The sequence below is a fragment of the Cornus florida genome, unplaced genomic scaffold (assembly GCF_030987335.1).
Source record: "Cornus florida cultivar Cherokee Brave unplaced genomic scaffold, ASM3098733v1 CherokeeBrave_3.0.0_Hap2_Chr03, whole genome shotgun sequence".
NCBI lineage: Eukaryota > Viridiplantae > Streptophyta > Magnoliopsida > Cornales > Cornaceae > Cornus > Cornus florida.
The window spans coordinates 78,556,215-78,575,684 of NW_026775573.1; the positions used below are offsets into that span (position 1 = coordinate 78,556,215).

At 35.2% G+C, this 19,470-nt stretch overlaps 1 long non-coding RNA gene across 3 annotated transcripts; it reads right to left on the reverse strand.

The window, feature by feature from the left end:
- Window positions 1-6,344: 6,344 nt before the first annotated feature.
- LOC132300797 (uncharacterized) lies at window positions 6,345-17,699 on the reverse strand. 3 transcript variants are annotated; one of them, XR_009480572.1, is made up of 7 exons: window positions 17,444-17,699; window positions 15,245-15,480; window positions 15,058-15,125; window positions 11,773-11,877; window positions 9,226-10,735; window positions 8,713-9,028; window positions 6,345-7,223 (listed from the first exon to the last, which is right to left on the reverse strand). It is a non-coding gene; the product is annotated as an uncharacterized LOC132300797 (long non-coding RNA). The 3 variants fall into 3 exon arrangements; XR_009480571.1 differs by having other exon boundaries at window positions 6,345-9,028; XR_009480573.1 differs by lacking the exon at window positions 15,245-15,480 and having other exon boundaries at window positions 6,345-9,028.
- Window positions 17,700-19,470: the final 1,771 nt, after the last annotated feature.

The window sequence follows — 19,470 nt, forward strand, 5'->3', positions numbered from 1 at the left end:
TTCCTCCAATTAGAGGCTATTATTCTGACTTGGTCCTTACTCAAAGGGGTGTGTAATTGAATTATTGAACATCATTGTCATAGATAGAGATATTACCAAATATAGAATGGATAATTTTTCTCTCTAGAACTAGGGTTTTTGGAGAAGAAAACAAGGATGAAGATGATGATGCCAACCTCCAAGCTAGCCCTTGAGGGTTCCATGTCCACTACAATGAGTTTTTGGGGCTAGAGATAGCCCATAAGCTCGCTTCTTAAACCTAGCTTTTGTGTATTTTTTGGGGATTTTAGTTATAATAAATGTTTTGACCTTGAGTAAATATATATCTTATGGTTTCTACTTGATGTGTATGGATTAATGCTTTCAATTGATCATTTGGTTTTAGTCATATGTCTATGTATGCTAGAATTGATATTCATATTTTTATCCCTAGATTTAAGGAAGTTGATGCATGTCTATGTGTGTTGATGATGTTGATCTAGTGATGGTCAAGGCATGGTGCTTAATGAAACACTTTTGTGATTTATTTGACGGTTCACACTTGTTTCTTGATGGATTGTATCACATCTCTAGTTTAATTAGTTTAATTTCAAGTCTCTAGCCTAGTTATGGTGTAATTGCTTTAATATCTTAGGTAGGTGAACAATCTATGCTTGTTTCTTGATGTTCCATACTTATGAATGCAAAAAATGTATATCTCTAGATATTTGTGTGTGCATTAGTTGTGGTTTAATTGAATGGATATTGGTCTCATTTGATATATTGTGTTATTCATTAAAATTGGCTAGACAATCTATACTTATTTTCCATCCATGCTTAGTTTCAATTGATGTCACACACACAAAAGTTACAATTTAAATTTCCCCATTAATGTACAATTACTAGTGTTTAATGAAGTGAAGTTTAATGACCCGCTCATTTTCCTTCCTTTCCTTTTCCTTAGATTTTTACGGATATTTTTTTCCGTTGATCTTTTCCTTTCTGAGTTCAGTTTCTCGTCACTTAGTATCGTCTCGAGTGCTTTGGAATGATTTCTGAGACTCTTTTCCATGGATTGACAACTTCCTTTGAGGACCGCGTCACTTCCACATTTTCATTTTTCAGACACTAATCACTTTTCATCCTTTTCCCTATTTGTCACTTTTTGGCATAACCTCACTTTTTGTGTTCAGAGTTGGTTTTTGATTTCACGTATCTTTATTCTAAGTGGTTTCCACGAAACACGTATCTTTACTTTTATAGAAAAGTACTCTAGTTACTCCTGGTGTCCATTGGGGCATGGATGCATAGTTCTTCAGAAACATTCTCTTTTCTTGGGGTATTTTTTGTAATTATCTTTTGAAGATATTTTATTTCAGGGGTTTCTAAGAAAATATTTTTGGAAGATATTTTCATTCTGGGTCATTAGTGCAGTTTTCACTTTTTGGAGGGGCCATTATGTAATTAATGAAAGTTATTGCTAAATGCCTTGTTTTGAGTCTGGATCATCGTACGGGATTCATTTTCACCTTTCATCAAGTCGTGTATTCTTAGAATTTCCTTCTGGTTGTTTTTCTCCAGTTTTAGGGTTTTTGGCTTTAGTTGCCGTTGAACTTGTTCGAGGCATATCTCTCTACTTGGGACTCAATTTTTTGACGCTATTTCTTCCGTAGTTCATATTTTCTCATTTTGGTTCTTTTTTGTTCACAGAGTTTTGCCATTTAAGCGCATTTGCTCAAATTCCACTTTTCCGGACCCGAGGGGCCCCTTTCGGGGCACTTTTAGGGTTTTTCTATAAATAGGGGGCCTTTAAGTGAAAATTCATATTTCACTCTCTCTTTCCCCTCTCTTGGCCGGATTCCATGGCAGCCAAGGGATGCCACCTTCCCTCTCTTCTTTTGAGCTTCCTCCCTTCAATAAAAAGTCATAGTGTCTTAGTGTTTTATGTTCATCTTGGCGAGGCCTTTGATTCCCCCGATTGGAATCTCGTTTTGGCCATTTCTTGAGTTCAGGTTTGAAGTCAAGTTGTGATTTTGATGGAGCTTCCTTGGGGTTCTTGTTCATCGTGTTGTCCCCGACAAAACCTAGAAGTTTCGTCGGATTCAGAGCGGTTTCCTTTTGGTGGCTTTTGAGATTTTCATCTCAAATTGAGGTAGGAGGTGTTTTAGGATTATGTATGTGTTGTATTGAGTATTTTTCAAGATTATACAACTTGTTTGCATGCCTTGTATCAAATCTAAAAATTAGCAATATTTACTTCTTCGTATCAGATTAAATTTACAAGGATGTATATAGCTTAAAATTGAATTGTGGCATGATGATAAATCATGATTTGATATGTTTATTAACATATATTAAATTGGAATTATTTGAATAAGAATTGCACTTTTTATTTAATAATTATCTTTTGTGAAAGTTTAATTCTCATGGATGTACCTTGCATGAAATTACCTTGTGATGTGCTTTTAAATTAAGTCCTGGCATGTTCTTTAAAATACTTTAATTTGAGAGTATTTGGATGAGTATGAAAATCTAGAGATTTTAATTAAACGAATTAATGTTAAAATCTATTTTTATGGTTCCATTGGCTTAATTAAGTTTTTAACTTGATATTTGAAATGACTATGACTTGTTTACTAGCATATATTAATTTGGGACCATTTGAAGTTGCTTTAGAGGTTAGAGATTTAATTATCATGATTTAATTAAATTCTACCTTGTTGTTCCATTGGCCTAATTAAGATTTCGAATGGATGCATGTAACGACCATGCAATATTGTTTAACATGTGTTAATTAGGGATCATTTGATTGAGATATGAAACTTAGGGAAATTAATTAGTTTATTTAATTAATTTCCGTTTCTATAGCGTTAATGATTTAATCATGTGTTTGACATTGGTTATATGTGTAAATCATGATTTTGGACTTATATTAGATTCATGAGTTTATGTTTTCAATGTTGAAATATATTGTCATAGCGTGTAACGAATCGCACACTGAAGATTCGACATTTGTCATGCAATAGTAGTTGTGGATTTAGAGCATGTATTGTATGCGTTTCCAAATTTGGTTGTGCGTGGTAGATGGTTATCTTGTATATACTTGTTGATATATATACGTTGTTGCATAACTTTTTGATTTTGGAAACTTGTGGATGTCATTGTTCAGCTACGGCTAGGACATGGTTCTAGTACGGGGGATTGTCCCTCTACAGTCTAAGGCACACATAGGGAGGTTACCCATGGGTTAATAACCCTAAAGTAACTATGGTGTTGGTCGATCCGGCGTGATGTCCAAGTATCCACTTTATTTAATTTTAATTTTCATTTAAGTTGATAACTATATGATATTGTAACTTCTTGTTACTTAATTGGCTTCCCATTTTGAGCTTCAAGATGTTAACTTTGAGAAATCATGCTTTATGCGTTGTATTGGAAGTTCCAATGTTGATTGAATGACATTCATATTGTGATTTGTGTTTTGATGTTCAAATGTAACTTAGGAATGATCCTATAGATTCATTAGAACATAGACGTTAGATGGCATGACCTACTTTAGTAGTTTTCATGTTTTAGATTTTAAGTTAAGGACTTTGAGAATCTATACCTCGTTGCTTTGTATAACAAGCTTCTATATTGTTTGAATTGCATGAATGATGTGATTTATGCTAGAAATGTTCTAAGGTAGCTTAGAATGTTCCCTAAGTCTCACATTGACATAGACGTTAGGTGGCATGAGCCCCTTTAGCATGTTCCACCTTAAGGTGATAAAATTGTAAAATGCTAGGTCGATGCATGCTCATTTCCTACAAGTAGCTTTATGTTACTCACCCCGAAGTTACTGGGGATATTTTTTAGGTACAGGATCAAGGTTGAGATTCTCATTATGCATGGATGATTTGTGAACTTGAAGATTTCCATTCTTGTAAAGGTTGGCTTGAAAAGCCATTTGTAGTCTTATGTGTCAAATGTGTGCCTAAGCACACTTTTCGATTCTCATTTTATGTATATGACATGAGGCCAAGGGCCAAACTTCTTTTGAAATTACATATATGTCATGGATGTTAAATCTTGCCTTAAATGAGAATATATGAAAAATCATGCGTTTTAGTATACTCTTTTGCACCGGAGCGTGCATTGTATATGAAATTCATCTATTAGCATTCAGTAATCATGCATGAAGTGTGGCCAAGGTCCAAATGGCATTTTGAAACCATTTCATAATTTTGAGTTCCAAGTTTTCCATTTCAAGTCCATGTTCGCCTTTTTGGCCGTTGGGGGATCGGATTTTGCATCGGTGGTATTTTTAAGCCATGGACCATTGTAGAGCATCCTATTAGGTAAGTTATGTTTGTGTGCATGATCGTTTTCATGAAAAACTTCTTCTTTGGTGAAATGAGCCTCCTATGGACTTATTTTCCATTTTCATTGCATAATCTGGTTTAAGAGCATTTTTGGATTTTCCTTCAGAAAATAAATTCTGATCTTCAAATGGTCACTTAGAAAACGTGATTTTAAGGGGAGGGGGGGTTTCTTCATTGTGTTTTTTCAAAAAATGTCGTCTTGGTGCCCGAAATCCATCGCAAAGTTCAACTTTCAGTTTTACATTTTAGCAGCTTTTTGACCCTCATGACCTAATTTCATGGAGGGGCATTTTGGGCATTTTACAACGAGTTTTTTTTTTTTTTTTTTCATTTTCTTTCACGTTGTCGAGTAGAAAACTCAATTTTGAGGAGGGTTTCCTCTTTGTGTTTTTCCAGAAAATGTATCTTGGCCTCAAAAACCCATTTTTTTCCCGAAAAACCCCTACTTTCAGCTTTTTGCTGACCTGTAGTACAAGTGTGAGAGTAGTAGGCTTCTTGTAACTGGTTAAATCACTTGGGGCAAAATGCGAACTCTCTGTTTTGGCCTCCTAACCGGTTAGGAAGGTTTGGTAATTGGTTAGATGTGCTTGGGTTGGCTCCTTTTGACCTATTTACCTCTGTTTCTTCCATTAACCATATCTCCTTCGTTCGGACTCCAAATCGAGTGAATTTTTTTTTGAACTTGACTAATTTTTCATCGTCTTTCCAATGGTATGCTCAGTAACCCCCACTTTCACCTTAGAAATTACCATTTTTCCCCTAGGTTCATTCTTGTCCCTTTTTGAAACGTCGCTTCCGCATTTGTTTTCTTTGGGTTCCGTGACCTCATTGAGGGTTACATTGGTGTCTTAGGGAGGTGTTGTGTTTCTTGAGGCCATTGTTTTATATTTTACTTCTGCACTTCGGATCCGTTACGGTCAACTTTATGGTCATCACTAACGCACCGAGTTGAATAAAAACTTGGGTCATTACATGAAGCTTAGTAGTGACTCTAAGCCCCAAGACCTCTCTCCTATATCTTTTCCCTACTTTCTAGATTACTCTTTTTACTTGCATTAATCTTTAATTGCATTGTAGTTTAATTAATCAATCACCAATCAATCTTTGATCATTCAACCTTGACGGTGGCCGTTCCTATATGCCAAAATAATGTAGTGAATACACGGTTCAAGAAAAGTCTTTTGGGTCAAGTTTAAATTTATAAAAACCACCACTACAACTACTACTAACATAGCAAGGGTGAGTAGGGATCGTTCCAAGGGATTAGAAGGCTACTAGTAATGGAAACAATGCTTAGGATTAGTAGGTCGAGTGATCAAAGGTAGATTATTTGGTTGATTAAACTACAATTAAGATTAAACAAGCTCAATATAAAACAAGTAATTAAAGGATAGAGAAAACAAGAGAGAGAGGTCTTGGGACTTAGAGATCACCACTAAGCATCACCTTTCTATATACTCAATTCACAATTAATGAGGGGGGAAACATATGTTACAACAATAGTGAGTGTGTGTGGTTGTTTCAATAAGTATGGATGACCAATTAAGTATATATTGTGTAAACAACACAATGAATAGCACAATATATCAAACTAAACCATTAATCCTTCTTTAAGCTCACAATCCAAACACATTACATAATTAGAGAAAAATACTACTTGCATTCATAAGCGTGGAACATCAAACAATAAGCATGGATTGTCCCCCCATTTAACAACTAAGGTAACTACACTACGTCTAAGCTAATGACATGAAAATTAAACTAATTAAACTAAGGGAGAGGCATAATTCATCAAGAAATGAGTATGAACAATCAAATAAACTACAAAGCATTCTATTAAGCACTATGTCTTGACAATCTCTAGGTCTATAGCATCAACACACATAGACATGCATCAACAACACAAGAGATAGAGATAAACATATGAACATCTATTCTAGCATACATAAACATATGTATAGAATGAAATGATCAATTGGAAGAATTAAACCACACAAATCATTGAATAAACAAGATCTATGTATATAAAGATGTCAAAACATGTATTACAACACAAATCCCCTAAAAAATACATAAATCAAGGTAAAGAAAGTATGCTTAGGGCTAACTCTAGCCCCAAGAGGGTGTCTAGCCACTCATGGATGGTGTCCTCCAACCCTCAAGGGCTATCTCCATGGTAGAAATACTCTTCTTCTTGAGTTAGATGGAAGACCTCTCAAGAATGTGTCTCTAGCCTCCTCTTCTCTTTTCTTCCTCTCTAAGAATAATAAAAAATTATCTCTATCAATTCCTCCAAACATATGTGTAAAAGTGGCTTATAATCCTTATATAGGTAGCTCAAATGTCAAACCCAATGGTCTAGGCTCGTACACAAGGGCTTCTCTAATGATTGCACCATGAGACAACTTTTAATGAGCTGGAAATTGATTTAATTCGCACTTGAGAGGGTTCGATCGATCGAACCTATGCTGAGATCGATCGAAGTTGGCTGAGATCTATCAAACTTTGGCTGGATCGATCCCCCATGGCGGCGCCTTTTTGGATAAGGACAGATTTTAGATATTTTGGGGAAAGAGACAAAAGTGGTAGGTGGGGTGGTATAACAAGATAAGATGAAATCTTTTCGATCGATCTGAGAATTGTTGGATCGATCGAACTTTGTGGGATCTTTGGATAAGGGCAAAAGAGCTTGGATCCATCTTGGAGAGTCTAGATCAATGAACTTTCGATCGATCGAAGTATTCTTGAGATTGATCGAACATGCTGATTTCCACACTTTGCTTCATTCTGCTTCCACTTTGCTCATTTTTTCCGTCCAGCTTGACTTTGCTTCTTTTAAGCTTTTATTTGGCTGAATTAGCTTATTTTGGGGATAAGTACCTAAAAAGGACAATAACACGAAATTAGTCTAAAATGGGAAAGTAAGATAGATAAAGGTCCTAAAATACCTAAGCTTAAGGGGTTTAAATGCGCACTTTTCAGCGCTCATCACACCCCCAAACTTAAATATTGTTAGTCCCTAGCAATGAACTATAAAGTAAAGGAATGAAATGAACAACTATACAGGTATGAATCTAGAAAGCAATAAATGGATAATGCCACTTTCGTAGGGAACACGATTGTATTTAGCATATGCAACAAACCTTTTAAACCCCTAGGTTACCCCTAGTGGACGAGTAAAGTCTCGTGAGAGTTTCCAGAAATGATACCCACAAACATTAAGCTTTTTCTCACTAAAGAGGCACCAATATTGCAAACAAGCATTGGGAGAAAACTACCTCAAGTATGCAATTTTTCAACCATTTCCAAGCAATCTCCCAAAATCTCTACATCAGGTAAGCAAGTATGGTCCTCCACACATCAAAAAAATGATCATGCAAATCAAAACAACACTAGAATCCTTTTTGAGTGGACCGGCATTAAGTACGTTGCTATCTAAGCTAACTAAAGAAAGGATCGCATCCTTACCCTCAAATTAGCACACAAATCTAGTCCCGATCATTAAAACAAAGAATGGACCTTGTATTAAAGTTTTATTGTTCTAGGTGCGCTTATTCTTTTCACTCGATTTTTTTTTTTTTTTTTTTTTTTTTTTTTTTTTTCCCCTACGGATCAAAGATGGAAGTATGGTGCAATGTGTTGATCTATTAAGCTTTCTAGTGATCCATGAGGTCGAGTGTTAGGTCAATGACTCCCAAACTGGACGGCTTTAGGGTATTAAGCATTCAAACACCCCTAAGAATTTACAAGCTCAAATCAACTAGGCTACAAATCAAAACATCCTCCATCTAATCATTTTGCACTTCTCACCTTTTGGGAGAAGTCCTCACTTTTTTATTTATTTATTTTTTATTTTTAGATCCAATTATTAACCTAGAGTTTGGGCCCTCCACTTTTTGGCGCGAGAAATTCAATGCCTGATGAGGCTAGAATCCCGGCTCCTTAGTGAAAAGGGGTTGTTATCCACCTTTATCAAGAATTAAAGCTTTCAATGCAGTACTAGCTTAATTGGGATATATAATCAAATCAATAATTAACAAAGCATGTACCCCACAAATGAATGCTAGTGTGCACCTGTGCTAGTGTAGAATCTTAAATTGAATCTCAAAATAATCACAAAATCAGGATGATGTGCACCATAAGTGCAAGTAAGATATCAATCTTTCGAAAAATTTACTCCGAAATGGCATCCACAAGGCATACAAGGAGTATTGAACTCTCAAGTCACAATTTTTAAATTCAAAGCAATATAGTCCTCAAAAGATCAAAATCATAGCTAGTTATGGACTAATCATAGACAATCCCTCAAATACACAAGTCATGCTTAAAATTTTGAATTGAAAGCAAATACTGCAATTAACACCATTACCCCCAAATTTAAATGGCACAATGTCCTCAATGTGCAAAGAGAACAACGGAAAGAGTATACCAGTGTAGCTATGGCGAAAAATGGCCGAGACACAAGTATCCAAAGTGGGTGGTATAACCCCCCCAAACTTTGAATTAACTGTGGTCCTGAAAAGATGGCACTTAGATAAAACTCATTAGATAACAAAAGGGATAATAATAGTGCGCAGTGGATATGCAAGTGTAAATGGGACAAGAATTGAAATAAGGAGAGAGGAAAAAGGGTGGTCCTGAAAATTTGGGCAGCACTCTCTCTCACTGAAGTCATTTGGATGCACCTGATGGAATCAATCACAGACAGATATATCAATACAAAAATATGACATCCAAAATATAGCATGTATAGAAAGATAAAAATAATGTACATCACAATGTCTAGGCAAACAGACTGGCCGCAAAAATATCATAACAGTAGCAATGTATCACAGATATATGAAATTAAGGTATAGAGATAGAGAGATCATGAATATCATACTGAGGAGGTAGGACGGGTAGGGCGCGCTCCGCGGATATCTCGGGATATATCTCGCAACGCAGTCATGACATCCGTACGAAGAGATAAAATGTCAGCTCGGATAGAGATAATGTCCGCTCGGATAAAGACTACGACATCCTCCAAAGCCTGGATACGCTCTCCAAAGTCGGGTGTCGTACTAGAGTCTCAGGTACCACTGGATCAGGAAAATGATGTGCATCCTAAGCTTGCTCTGGGAAATGTAATGGTGACCCCGCTGGAGAGCGATGTGGGATCTCCTCTGCTGGAGGCTCTTGCTCCAAGTCAATGTCCATATATACTGCAGCCGCCGGTGCGACTGCTGGATCATCTGCTGCTGCTGCTGCTGCCATCTCCTCCTCCTCAGCCTCCTCAGCTGCTATCACAGTGTCCTCCATAAGACTCTAGATAAGAGCATTGTAGCTCTTATTCTAGTCTTTCTTGCCAAAGTGGCAAGCTCCTGTCTCTAGGCACTCATATGAACGGAATGGATAGCGCTAATCTCGCAAGCTCTGAGTAATAAAGTGGCCAAAAGGAAGGTACTTAGCCCTCTTGAGCTTGGCCTTGCTGATGTAGTCAGCGTATAGCTTCATCATGATGCTCCAATATAAGGCCGGAATAGAAACCCAATACCCTGTGTAGAAAGCATACAAGGCAGTCAAATAGTCACCTCTCCTCTAAATCTTGTGGCCGGCCATAAACACATTTCGGTATAAGACCGAATCGAAGAACCACAGATCATTGAGCAAATAGTTCCGAGTAGCAAATGTCTCGCCCTTACTGCAATGGTCTGTAAGTGCCACAGCCATGTCTGCATAAGAAGGCCTCCTCTCCAGAATGGGATAATCGAGCTCAAGATCAAGAGGGCAAACATGTGGGCATCGGTAAGACCTAGCCAGCGTCTCTACTATAATGCTGATAGGATGGCCATCAACCATAGTGCGCAGCTCTGCCAGATTACTCAGGGCAGGCCGGAGGTTTAGGAAGAACATCCGAACAAACCTCGGGTAAACTGGGTATGTGACAGGGGCTAGAATAGCTAAAATGCCCCTCCGGTCTATATCCTCGTAGGCTGCCCAGGTCAAAATGTACCGGGAGAAGAAAAAGATGTCAAAAACTGACTCATGCGCCACTTTAAGGTGTGAATATCTGGGCAGAGGTCTGTCTAAGGCCTGGCCTGGCTGTGTATGAGGCGGAGATGGAGAAGGCGATGGTGTATGCTCAGCCTCATCATGGGATAATGAAGATGTAGAGGCTAAAGACTGTAGTCTAGAGTCAGCTGAGGGGGACTAAGCTGGATCTGCCTCGATATAATCCTCTAACTGCTCCGACTGCTCAGCCTCAACAAGCTACTCTGAATCCTGGACATGGGAGGGCTCTGCCTGATGCTCGGGCTACTCCTAAACATAAGAGGGCTCGCCTGCCCCCCTATCCTGGGCCTGACTTAACGTGGATGATGCCTACGGGCAACAGTCTTTACCCTAGCCATGGCCTGCAAAACAGAAAGAAAAACACTTACAATATAAGTTAATACCGGCATAAAGAAATGAAGTACAATATATAGAAACTTGTATATCAAATAAGATAGACAACACAGAACATGAATCTATGCAAGTGGCGTAAATAAACAGTGACATTAAGTGAAACATGCTAAACACTATAAGTATGGGATGCATCCAATGTGGAAAACACAGGCATTGGGCATGTATGAGATAGCATAGAATCACAAAAGAGAGTGTGTGAAGTGTAGGATACAAATCTGTGAAGTTCGATCGATCATAAAAATGTGAGATCGATCTCTATGAAATTGATCTGAGATAAGTTCGATCGATTTCTGAATGATCGATCGAAGAAAACTTTGATCGATCGAACTGGTACGGGAAATTCGAAAAGTCACAGATCTGTGATGTGGATGGCACGGGGGCACCTAAGCAAGCTTATGGGGCCCTCTCACATAACAACACAACAAGATTGGTCACTTGTTTTGCCCGTGACCCCCAAAATTGAATTGAAAACGAAATATATACAAAAACCTATATACATATATATATACGTACTTAAATCTTCAAAAATGGAAAGAATTCAGGCATAATCTCACGAGGCATTGGAGCATGCCGTAGAAAACTTTTCTACGGCGAATTTAGGTATTCGTAAGTAATATAAACCATTCTCACGACTTGCCATGTATGCCGTAAAAAAGTTATTTAGAAGGATTTTCACTTATTTACAGGATTTCAAGCTCCCCGTAAATAAAATATATATACATATATATTTTATAAATAAAGCACCCTCAATTAATGCTTGTTAATCATCCACTACCTATAATTCACATCACTTTCAGCTATAATTCAATTCAAAAAACATACATATCTCATTAAATATATCAAAAGAGTTAAAATATTTTTACAATTCATCATTTATCAATGTGCCAAAACAATTCAACATTTATCAATGTTCAAAACAAGAAGTATATCCATTTGTCAAGAAAATCATCAATTTCTGAACACTTCTGTTGAAAAATTGATAAACCTTCTAGCACTTGAGTTTCAGTCTGCACTTGTCAAAAAACCACCTCACTGTACAAAATCCAAGGAAGTAGCTGCAAAATCCACAGTACAAAATCCAAGAAAGTAGCTGCATCACATAAGTTTCAAATTCAGAAAGTTAATAAAAAAGGAAAATAACAAGATTGTCATTTATGAATCAAACACAAACATTTTGCTAAGAATTTCTTATATCATAGATGGTGACTAAAATCTTTTAATGTGTGAGTTGTGTGACTAACAACTCACAATCTTTTAAACTGTAAAAGTCAGTTTCAAAGCTCAATCTTTGTTGGAAAGGCAACAAAAGAGAGACCTCATTTTTGGCAAGGGGCTCTGAATTTTGGAAAGAAAACCCCATTTTGCAATGGAAACGTGTCAAACTTGTATCATGACTTTCTCACTAAATTTCCATATTTATTCTATGAGATACTAACAAACATAGAAACTATTTATTGTCCACGTTCTCTGAAATTTACAACGGGTATGGTCTTTATCTACTAACATTCAATTCAAGTCAAAGAAAATGCTTAAATGTAGATCGTTTTTAAACATTATGTACACACTATGACACTACTATATTTTCTTACTTATATTCAACTTCACTATGTGAAACTGATTACACTAAATTTAATTGTTGCTTTTCGTATTTTCCTAGAACTAGTGTTGTCAAAGCAACCCACATGCATGTTGATTGGTGAGTGATGAATGTTTGTGCCTCCACTTATATATTCACGGATCATTCACATGACTCCAGATATATATAGACATATATATATATATATATATATATATATATGAATGTGTGTGAATATATATTTTTTAAGTTAAATAAAAAGAAATTTGCTAGCATCAGACCTGTTGGAAATTGAAATCTTATTGAGCAACATTATGAGTTCTTTTTTAAATCAATTCTATCATGTGTTGTTTGGAGATATAAAAAACCAACAATATTTGAGTCATCTAATAAGTCTAATATGAGAAGCGATTGCGTAACAAATTTCAAATAAGTATTCATACACATTTACAAATATCTATTGTGGAGCTCAGACTTCTAATCTCACATTCCAAGGAAATATTTATATCAAAATATTTTTGACATGTTTTTTTAATGATGTTTTGGGTAACACAAATCAACACAAACTCAATCCAGCTTGCTTGTATTTTATTTTTTTTTATTTTTTTTTGTTGTTTTGGATTGTAAAGCTAACACACAATATTTTTTTGACTTAATTGGTTGAGTAACTATCACTGAATTGAATAAAACGTGGAAACCATTGAATTTTTGGTTTCACATGATCAAAAAGTTTTTCTAATTAACCAAGATGGGATGGGCGGTCTGTGGAGCCCTTAGTCTGGTCCAAAAAGGGCAAACCTTTATGAACAAACATCTTTTGTGGCCAATGTCTTTCATGTATTTATTAATATGGTGTTTAATTAATTGCATAGACTTATTCTCTTTAGTTTTCTACCAAAAAAAAAAAAGCATTTAATTAAGCTTTTATATATTGTTCTGTACTAAGTTAAATTTTCTTATATGATCCCTACTAAGGGCGGCAAGTCGTGTAACGCACATGACATGAGTGCTCACTTAGATTATCTAAATTATAGTAAAGTTATGCTGACTTATAAGTTTGATTAATTGTTTGGGTCTAAGTCAATGGAAATGAACAAAATGGATGATAAATTTGTTCAAGTATAATCATTGTCGGTGTGGTGATTAATGTGTGAGTTGTGTGACTAATCTACCATTTGAAATCTTAATGAAGTTTAAGTGTCATAGATTTTGTTACCCTTCAACTACCATGACAAGTGGACAAGTAATTAATTAGGTTTAGTCATGTACTCATGACACCAAATTTTCAACAGTCCAAGTTAGATACCAGGGCTTATCTTGACTACATTCTCCTAATTTCCTCCATCTTTACTATTCTTGGGCAGGTTGCCATGTAGGAAACACCAAGAAAATTTCAATACAAGTTTGGTATATTTTTCTTTCTCTCCAATCAAAATCTCTGTAATTTATTGTTAATTGATGTGAAACGTATCTCTTTATCTTTTTTAACAAGTGTCAAACTCAAACCCAAATGCCACTCAAATTTACTTGTCATTGGTTTTAACACTTGTTCCCTGAAAAGGAAAATAATAATAATAAAATACATTTATAGAGAATTATGAAGATTTTAAATACAGTACAAAATCAAAACACAAATCCAAAAAAATATATATTTTTTTCTTTTAAAAGTTTAAGCAAACTCAAACGCACATACACTTTAACATCTCAAACAGTACTCAATCTCGTTCATACCATCCCTAAACATTGCCCTATACTTTCATGGGTTAAAAATGAGCACTCTTGACAGTAAAAAAATATAATGTGTGATAAAAGTTAGAAAAAAAAGGAAGAAAGATTTTAGTCTTCATCCATGATATAAGATTATTATTATTGTTATTTGTGTAGTTATCAAGTGCCCCTAACATTTCCAACATGTCCATGAAGCTTGTTTTCATCCAATGTTTCAGACATTTTTCTAAGCTTCCCTTCCACTGGTAGCAAGTTTTTTCATCCGGTGTTTCAGCCATTTTTCATAAGCAAAGTAACCTAAGTTATGGCAGCAAGTTTTCCAAGTCCAACGAACCTGAATATTTTTTCAACATATGTGCTATGTTAACAAGTCTTTTACACGTTAATTATCCATGGATCAATAGAACCGGCCATATATAACTAAGCAATTACCCTCCAGAGAGGGTATGGGAAGTGTTAATTTAAAGGTTTTAGTATGATATTTTTTTAGTCTAAATCCTTTTAGATGTGGGATGCAACATACTTGTGTGCTCAGGAATGATTTTTCTTGATAAGGCCTGATTGAAATAAATTATAATCCTGGGATTGGTTCTCATTATCTCTGATGATATGTGGTATGTCTGCTCATTAGTATAGGGTCATAAATAATTAGAATATGGAGAAGTCATTCTCCAATTTACCTACAAATATTGTTCTCTAATTTAAGTAAAGGTATAAATAACATATCAACAACTTCTTCTCCATAACAATCAATCAAAACCTCCACATACGATGATCCCATACTCCCATGCTTTCAACATTTTAAAACAAGAAATAAAAATACCCTCCACACTGGCCGATGTACCAATAAAGTAATAAAGGTTAAGATACACCGCAAAATTGGTCACTTAAAGGCACATGACCCCCCTAAGTATGAGTATAAAAAGCATTAAAATTGTGCAATATGAAAGAGGCATAGTATTTGACCTTTGTTGTAGACTGGAATCATAGAAATTCTGATTCTTCTGCTCCTAATGAACTAGTGATAATCAATCCTGTCAGAAAAAAATATTTCAAAAATGTAATGCCAACAAATACATAAAAAATCAGATTGTATGACTAATTTAAGAAATATAATAATAAGTAATAATAAGTTAATGAATGACTAATTGACCTGAATAATTTTCACACATTTCTTAGGCCATACAACCGAGCTTGTGTTAGCATCACGAAGATAAAAATTTCCATTTAGGCTTGCTCAATACAAAGGACAATCGTCGACCAAGATACCATCAATCCATACTTTCCAACAATCTGGACCAATTGGAAAATGATCTTCTAACGCATTAGGATCCGTTGCTGCAATCTCAGCCTTGGCAACAACTACACCTGACCCATTCCAGGTCATTCCTGGTAGAAGATATCAAAAATTTGGAGTTCAACAACAATCCCCTATTATTATTAAAGCTTCTCAAATTGAAAGGCAGGTTTTTTGAATCTGTCATATTCTCTTGGTGTTCGTTGCAAGACCTGCTGCAAATGTCTAGTCTTTGAACATTGGCTTGCTAAAGATCATCTACTTGGTTTAAATGAGAGGGGCTATTGTGTTTTTCTTCAGCATTTCTATGTGGTTTCGCCTTTTATTTATTATTTCAGCCTATCTTGTCTTTTAACCCATTAATAGGCCATGTCTTATTGACGACCAATAATTCATCAAGCTTGCATTCAAGCTAGGAAATACTCTAGTCGATATAATACTATGAAAGAAAATTTTAAATCCTTTTCATGGTCATTGGCCAACTGCAAACATAATTAAAAGACAAGGGCTATAATGATAGAGGAAACATAATCAAATTAATAGAATCAGGGTTCTCATGATCTAAGCAAACATTGGCATATGTTAGACCTTGAAACAAGATCTTCTATGGGTTGACTCAAATTAAGTACAGTGTATAATAATACACCATAGACAAAAGGTGACATATACTTGGATTTTTTTTTTTTTTTTGACACCAAACGAAACACCATATCATTAAAGATGATGAAAGATTTAAGTTGAAATTAAGAATGCTCCACTTGAAATGAGAACATTAGACTGCAAGAGCTTTTGGTTCAAACAAATGAGCTATACTTGGATCATTCAAGTGAAGCTTGGATGTAATAGAAAAAGTGCTCTGATTTGGGCATATAATAATTTACAACTCTTTTTAACAACCAAACACAATCTTTTGATAGTCACCCGTTATCATTTGAGTGGCGGGAATAAATGATCAATTAAATTAAAAACAACATGTGTAACAATTTGCAATAAAAAAGTAAAAGTGTTTTTTAGGTACGCCATGATTCATTCACTTGGTTATAGACAGATGATTCCAATAATCAAAATCAGGGTTATTGACATTTTTTTTTTTTTTCCTGAAGAAGCTATATCCACCCACCTTTTCCTAATCACTTTCAGTTCCATTTGCTGTTTCCATATTCTCCAGCCCTTCTAGCTAGACCCGATCTTTCGTGTACAGTGGGCATCTTCCATCCGGACTTCATCTCAAAGAGCTAGAGGTGTTTGTACCACTAATTGCTAATCTTGACTATCCTAATATTAATTGTATGAATTAATTATAAATAAAATATTCCACTTAGATCAATTAGCTCACTATTATATTCAAATTAAGAGTTATTTCTATATATATAGAAACTTTTGTTCACCATTCTAGCCAAAATGTTAGGCAATTATCATATGTAGCGAGCTGCGCACATTAGAGAAGGATTCACGTGTGACTTAGCTAGTCCCAGCATTTCTACCAGAATGTTGGACCTGAATATCACAACTCACATAATAGAAAGTGCTAAACCTGAATTCGACATTGTGAATTAGGAAATGCTGTCCGTCTCAGAATTGTAATCAGAAAAAAAAATAATTATAATAAAAATTAAAAAAATTAAAAATAAAAAATTGAATTAACACCGATCTATAATTTCAATTTCAAGGAGTGTATTCCATATATCATAAATTGTAAAAGACAAGGGCTATAATCAATAGAGATTCAAAACCAAACTGAAAAACATCATATACACATGTAAGTATATATTTATACACATTTCTTATAAATGAGAGAGATTGTGGGTGAAACATAAAAGGAGAGGAGAGAGAGAGCTGGGTTTCCTCCTCATTCAGATTCTCACTTATTGAACAAGCAAACACCAACAAGACTTTTCCTTCCTAGAGACAGAGAGACGACTGTGTATTTTAGACTTTCAGTTCAATATATACACACAAATACAAATACATGTGTGTGCGGGCGCAACTATGTGTCAGTGTGTACAACTTATGTGTGAAAAAGAAATTCGACATAGATAAATTAGGGTTGCTTACCGATCAGACAAAGGGCGAGAGAGGTTAGAGAAATTCAAACACAATCTTCAGATTTCGTCTCTGAGCCATGCGTTATCATTTAGGGCTTAGGGCTTGCCACTTGCTTCGATCGATGGCCAACTGAAAGAGGCTCATGGAGAGAAATATTAGGTTTAATTGAAAGAGGGAAAAGAAATATCGCTGGTGACCGCTCCCCTCTTCTTCGTCACTGCTCCCCTCTGATTTGTCCCTCCCCTCTTCTTCTGTGTTTGAGGTTAATGCGAAATGTGGATTAGGTTTATTTATTTATTAATTTATATATATATTTTTAAGTGTAATTTTAATGGTGTCCAATTGGAGGGAGGGTAAAAAAATTTGGTGGAAAGTCTTACTGATTCACCAATAAAAAATAACCCTTATATATTATTAAATATCCACGAGGATTTTAAAAAGCTGTTAAAAAATAATAATAATAAAATAAAATAAAATTTTAATTGTGCCCGCCAAAGAAAGTGAAATTTTAATTGTACCCAATTTGGCGGGAAGGTAAAAAAAAAAGTGGTGGAAAAACTTATTCACAGGACAAAAAATATACCTTAAATGTTATTAAATATCCACAAGGATTTTAAAATGCCGTTAAAAATAAAAAATAAAATAAAATAAAGTGTAATTTTAATTGTGTTCAATTTGGAGGGAGGGTACTTATTCACGGGACAAAAAATATCCCTTAAATGTTATTAAATATCCACGAGGATTTTAAAAGGCCGTTAAAAAAATAATAATAATAAATAAATTAAATAAAATAAAGTGCAATTTTAATTAGGCCGAGTAAAAATTTACTTATTCACGGAACAAAAAATATCTCTTAAATGTTATTAAATATCCACGAGGACACTAAAACGCCGTAAATGTAATTTTTATTGTGCCCCTTTTGGCGGGAGGTTAAAAAAAAGTTGGGGGAACTCTTTTTACTTATTCACGGGACAAAAAATGTCCCTTAAATGTCAAATTTTAACACTTTATTAACAAGGGTTATTTAAATATCCACTAGGACTTTAAAACACCGTAAAAAACATTTTCAACGAGGATCTTGCTAAATCCCCGTGAAAACATGTCCCTTTATGTACCAACCATGAGGATCCTCTCATAATCCCTGTCAAAAATAGTTTCCACGCGGCAAAATAAAGAAACACCGTAAATAAGATGTCGTAAAAACCCACTTTTCTTGTAGTGTAAAATGCGTCATATTTGAACACTCATCAGTTGTCAATGAGTCACGTTGTGCAGATTATTTCTACCCATTGAACATTTCTTCATGTGATATAAATGGCCAATCAAAAAGTTGGGTTATCTCCGTAGGTGACTCCCTTGGAGCCTAGGCCTGTGTCCTAATAAGACACTTGGTCTTTTTAATTTTCTTTCTTTTCCTTCACAACCCAACTCTTGCATTTTTCTTTCTTTCCCCTCATTTTCTTTTTTTCTCTCAAATTTATTATTATTATTCTTTATTTTTTATTCTTCATTCACTCCACCACTTCCTTCTTTTTCTTTCCATCTTTTTTCCTCCATAAAATAATTCATCAATAATAATATCTCATCGAATGAGAGAACCCGAGTAAGCTTGTGTGATCTCCCTCAACCACACAAAATTTTAATTTTATTAAGTATGACTGGCCATGCAAGCACACCTGCTACGGCAAAGGTATGGTATATGGTTACATATTTTTTCATTAAATATATAGCTATTAAATCAAAAATAATAAAAATCATTTCTAGTGTTCAATTGGCACCAACTTGTCTTCTTCTTTAAGCTTGGCCCTGATCAGTTGATGAGCTATATATATATATATATATATACCTCCTTTTATATCAACTCAGCACTGGATGCTAATTTCATTTCATTTTCTTTATATGCTCCTTCAACTTTCAGCAGTAACCATACCAATACTAAATAGAAAAGGTTTGCTTCGAACAGAAGAGAGAAAGACTAAAATTATAACACTTGTGTCCTCCACAGCCTTTGCATTGTCAATACCTCCGTGCACTGA